This window comes from Coregonus lavaretus (genome assembly GCF_964263955.1).
Source record: "Coregonus lavaretus genome assembly, chromosome: 7".
Lineage (NCBI taxonomy): Eukaryota > Metazoa > Chordata > Actinopteri > Salmoniformes > Salmonidae > Coregonus > Coregonus lavaretus.
This window is the reverse complement of record NC_139994.1, coordinates 9,990,209-9,996,125: the sequence shown is the minus strand read 5'-3', so window position 1 is coordinate 9,996,125 and position 5,917 is coordinate 9,990,209.

Sequence of the window (5,917 nt, the reverse complement as noted above, 5' to 3'; positions counted from 1 at the left end):
CTCTGCTAAATCCTTCTCCCTCCGATCTCCTGATTCTGCCTCCTCAACCCTCCTCTCCTCCCTTTCTGCATCTTTTGACTCTCTATGTCCCCTATCCTCCCGGCCGGCTCGGTCCTCCCCTCCTGCTCCGTGGCTTGACGACTCATTGCGAGCTCACAGAAGAGGGCTCCGGGCAGCCGAGCGGAAATGGAGGAAAACTAGACTCCCTGCGGACCTGGCATATTTTCACTCCCTCCTCTCTACATTTCTTCCTCTGTTTCTGCTGCTAAAGCCACTTTCTTCCACTCTAAATTTCAAGCCTCTGCCTCTAACCCTAGGAAGCTCTTTGCCACCTTCTCCTCCCTGCTGAATCCTCCTCCTCCTCCCCCTCCCTCCTCCCTCTCTGTGGATGACTTCGTCAACCATTTTGAAAAGAAGTTTGACGATATCCAATCCTCATTTATTAAGTCAAATGACACCGCTGGTCCTGCTCACACTGCCCTACCCTATGCTTTGACTTCTTTCTCCCCTCTCTCTCCAGATGAAATCTTGCGACTTGTGACGGCCGGCCGCCCAACAACCTGCCCGCTTGACCCTATCCCCTCCTCTCTTTTCCAGACCATTTCCGGAGACCTTCTTCCTTACCTCACCTCGCTCATCAACTCATCCTTGACCGCTGGCCATCTCCCTTCCGTCTTCAAGAGAGTGAGAGTTGCACCCCTCCTCAAAAAACCTACACTCAATCCCTCCGATGTCAACAATTACAGACCAGTATCCCTTCTTTCTTTTCTCTCCAAAACTCTTGAGTGTGCCGTCTCTAGCCAACTCTCCTGCTATCTCTCTCAGAATGACCTTCTTGATCCAAACCAGTCAGGTTTCAAGACTGGTCATTCAACTGAGACTGCTCTTCTCTGTGTCACGGAGGCTCTCCGCACTGCTAAAGCTAACTCTCCCTCCTCTGCTCTTATCCTTCTAGACCTATCTGCTGCCTTTGATACTGTGAACCATCAGATCCTCCTCTCCACCCTCTCTGAGTTGGGCATCTCCGCACCACGTGCTCTCACCACTGGTATCCCCCAGGGCTCAGTTCTAGGCCCTCTCCTATTCTCTCTATACACCAAGTAACTTGGCTCTGTCATATCCTCACATGGTCTCTCCTATCATTGCTACGCAGACGACACACAATTAATTTTCTCCTTTCCCCCTTCTGATAACCAGGTGGAGAATCGCATCTCTGCATGTCTGGTAGACATATCAGTGTGGATGTCGGATCACCACCTCAAGCTGAACCTCGGCAAGACGGAGCTGCTTTTCCTCCCGGGGAAGGACTGCCCGCTCCATGATCTCGCCATCACGGTTGACAACTCCATTGTGTCCTCCTCCCAGAGTGCAAAGAACCTTGGCGTGACCCTGGACAACACCCTGTCGTTCTCCGCTAACATCAAAGCTGTGACCCGATCCTGCAGTTTCATGCTCTACAACATTCGCAGAGTACGACCCTACCTCACACAGAAAGCGGCACAGGTCCTAATCCAGGCACTTGTCATCTCCCGTCTGGATTACTGCAACTCGCTGTTGGCTGGGCTCCCTGCCTGTGCCATTCAACCCCTACAATTGATCCAGAACGCTGCAGCCCGTCTGCTGTTCAACCTTCCCAAGTTCTCTCATGTCACCCCGCTCCTCCGCACACTCCACTGGCTTCCAGTTGAGGCTTGCATCTATTACAAGACCATGGTACTTGCCTACGGAGCTGTGAGGGGAACGGCACCGCCTTACCTTCAGGCTCTGATCAGACCCTACACCCAAACGAGGGCACTACGTTCATCCACCTCTGGCCTGCTATCCCCCCTACCTCTACGGAAGCACAGTTCCCGCTTAGCCCAGTCAAAGCTATTCGCTGCTCTGGCACCCCAATGGTGGAACAAGCTCCCCCACGACGCCAGGACAGCGGAGTCACTGACCACCTTCCGGAGACACTTGAAACCCTACCTCTTTAAGGAATACCTGGAATAGTATAAAAGTAATCCTTCTACCCCTCCCTCCCCCACCCCCCCATAAAAAAAGTGGTTGTCCCACTGGCTATCATAAGTCGCCAGCCCGGTCCGGCCTGTTCCTGTCCCTCGCACCAAGCCAGTGGTGCGCGTCGCCAGCCCGGTCCGGCCTGTTCCTGTCCCTCGCACCAAGCCAGTGGTGCGTGTCGCCAGCCCGGTCCGGCCTGTTCCTGCTCCTCGCACCAAGCCAGTGGTGCGTGTGTCCAGTCCGGCACGGCCCGTGCCTGTTCCACCGGTGACTGGTCCGGTCAGCTGCTCTTCTCCGGAGCCAGAGCAGTCCGCTCCACCGGTGCCCAGTTCAGCTCCGGTCAGCTGCTCCACTCCGGAGCCAGAGCAATCCGCTTCACTGGGGTTCAGTCCAGCTCCGGTCAGCGGCTCCACTCCGGAGCCAGAGCAGTCCCTCCACCGGTGCCTGACCCAGCTCCGGTCAGCTGCTCCACTCCGGAGCCAGAGCAGTCCGCTCCACCGGGCTCCAGTCCGGAGCCTGAGTAGTCCGCTCCACCGGTGCCCAGTCCAGCTCCGGTCAGCGGCTCCAGTCCAGACCCAGACGTCAGCCCCTCTCCAGGTTCGGGGTCTCCCACACCAGGGTCCAGACAGGGCTTGGAATATAGTGGGAGGAAGGAGAGGGGAAGCAACGCGCCGAGGTCTAGACCAGACCAGTGGCGCAACAGGGAGGCGAAGAGTGAGAGGTCATCACGCCCTGAACCGGATCCGCCTCCGAGGCGGAATGCCCACCCGGCCCCTACCCGGCTATGTTTATGTTGTGCGGTCAGAGTCCGCACCTTTGGGGGGGGGGTACTGTCACGCCCTGACTCAGAGGACGCTTATATGTTGAGTCAGGGTGTGTATTTTCCTTGTGTTTTTCTATGTTGTATTTTCTATGTTGAGATCTAGTATGTCTAGATCTATGTTGGCCTGTGTGGTTCCCAATCAGAGCCAGCTGTCGCTCGTTGTCTCTGATTGGGGACCATACTTAGGCAGCCTATTGGCACTAGTGGGTTGTGGGATCTTGTTCCGTGTGAGGTATGTTGTTTGTGTACCTTGGACTTCACGTTTCGGTTGTTGTTTTGTCGTTGTGTATTCGGTTCAAATAAACATGTATGCATATCACGCTGCGCCTTGGTCTGACCCGTTCATGAACGAACGTGACATTCAGTTAATTTAGTTAATAATTTCTTAACACTTATTTTTCTTAAAACTGCATTGTTGGTTAAGGGCTTGTAAGTAAGCATTTCACTGTAAGGTCTACACCTGTTGTATTCGGCGCATGTGACAAATACGATTTGATTTTGATTTGAACTACACCCAAAAATCTACATTTATCACATTTTTCTCAGACCTAAAAGTGGTCTCCTGATGTGATTTAAGCATTATTGTGGACTTAGAACGTCCAATTTAGTTGTTTTTCTATTAAAAAAACATAACCTGGAAAAACTAAATGGAGAAAAATGAATTTGGGAAAAACCTAAATGGAATCTGGCAACAAAAAACCCCAGATTTTATAGGGCCCAACTATCCCTTCCACAATCTTTCAGAATCTGGAAATAACTTTTTGGGTTGCATTTACCACTTGACAGGTTTTTAATTTGTCTTGAAATGCCTTCCAACCTCCATAGAAAGCCAGACCCTGTGCTTTACTTTGGTTATGAACTTAATCATATTGAATAAGACTGCATTTTAAGATTGTATTACAAAATCCATTATGAACAGTGATTCATGGCCCCTGACAGTGGCTTATGCACTGAAGGAAGTTACATTAGAGTAAATTAGTCATTTTCCCCCATTAACTTCATAATTATGGTGGTTTTAATTGCTTTTAATTTTTCTCTACCAGCCATTGAATAGTTATTGTGCTCCACACAGCAACGCTTGAAAGCAGATTTATAGACAGGTTTGTCAAGGGTCTGTTGACTCTTTTGGACATTTAAAGTGGCAGTGCATTAAAACACTGTCTTGTCTACACTAACTACTGTAATGGAATTGGGAGGAAGCACAGGTAATTGCGTAAAATCTAGCTATTTTGCGAAGGCAGTATTTATTGTTTTGAAAATGTCCCCCCAAATGCACACCTATTTGTATGAGGACGTCAATTTTGAACCTGAGTTTCAGGTGGCTTGTTGAAACCAATCACGCATTGTAAATGAAATGCAGATAGGTTAAACACAAAGCTTATAATAGTTATACTTTTAGGCTCTTGAGTCTCTTGTTTTTGTACTGTTCTTTATGCACCTTCAAAAAAGAACACCATCCATCTCATCATGCTGTTTATCATTAACAATGGGGTTAGCATCTTAACATGTAGGCCAGGGTTCTTCAATTCCGGTCAGTGGAGAAGTAGCTTATTCATATTTTGTTTTATTCACCTGAGTGTAATAAATATGTGGGAAGTAGCACACACAACTGTTACAGAGTTTAATGGCTGTGATAGGAGAAAACTGAGGATGGATCAACAACATTGTAGTTACTCCACAATACTAACCTAATTGACAGAGTGAACAGAAGGAAGCCTGTACAGAATAAAAATATTCCAAAACATGGATCTTGTTTGCAACAAGGCACTAAAGTAATACTGCAAAAAATTTGACAAATTAATTCCCATTTTTTCCTGAATACAAAGTGTTATGTTTGGGGCAAATCTAATACATCACATTACTGAGTACCACTCTCCATATTTTCAAGCATAGTGGTGGCAGCATCCTGTTATGGGTATGCTTGTAATCGTTAATGACTGGGGAGTTTTTCAGGATAAAAAATTAACGGAATGGAGCTAAGCACAGGCAAAATCCTAGAGGAAACCTGGTTCAGTCTGCTTTTGTGAGAGGTGATTTGAAGGAGTCAGGCGCAGGATGGTATATCACAGAATAAAGAGTTTATTCCGTAGTACAGAGTTACGCTGGATAGCGTCAAACAGTCCAGTGCACAAAACAGGCGCACTGGAACGAAACAGGCACACAGGGAAAATATACCCCGGCAATACAGAATACACAGAGTTCAACCGAGCTACTCTCTCCTCACATTAAACAATCACCCACAAGGACAAGGGGGGCAGAGGGAACACTTATACATGTACTAATGAGGCGATATGAACCAGGTGTGTGTAATAGACAAGACAAAACAAATGGAATGATGAGATATGGAGCGGCAGTGGCTAGAAGGCCGGTGACGACGAACGCCGAAGCCTGCCCGAACAAGGAGAGGAGGCAGCTTCAGAGGAAGTCGTGACAGCTTTCCACCAGACATTGGGAGATGAATTCACCTTTCAACAGGACAATAACCTAAAACATAAGGTTGAATCTACAGTTGCTTACCAAGAAGACAGTGAATGTTCCTGCGTGGCCAAGTTAGTTTTGACTTACATCTGCTTGAAATTCTATGGCAAGACCTGAAAATGGTTACCTAGCAATGATCAACAACCAATGACAGAGCTTGAAGAATTTTGAAAAGACTAATGGGCAAATATTGCACAATCCAGGTGTGGAACGCTCTTAGAGACTTACCCAGAAAGACTCACAGATGTAATCACTGCCAAAGGTGATTCTAACATGTATTGACTCAGGGGGTTGAAAATGTATCTAATCAAGATATATTAGTCTTTTATTTTTCACAAATGTTTTACAAATGTTAGGATTTTTCTTCCACTTTGACATTACAGAGTATTTTGTGTAGATTGTTGACAAAAGATGACAATTAAATCCATTTTAATACCACTTTGTAACACATTTTTCTTTTTTTTAAGTCAAGGGGAGTGAATACTTTCTGAAGAAACTGTAAATATCAACACACACACACACCATTGACATAAATATCCACACACACATCCATTCTCACACATACACACAACTTCAGTCCAGGCTACGCATGGTCTCTTGACCAGACAGACATGTACC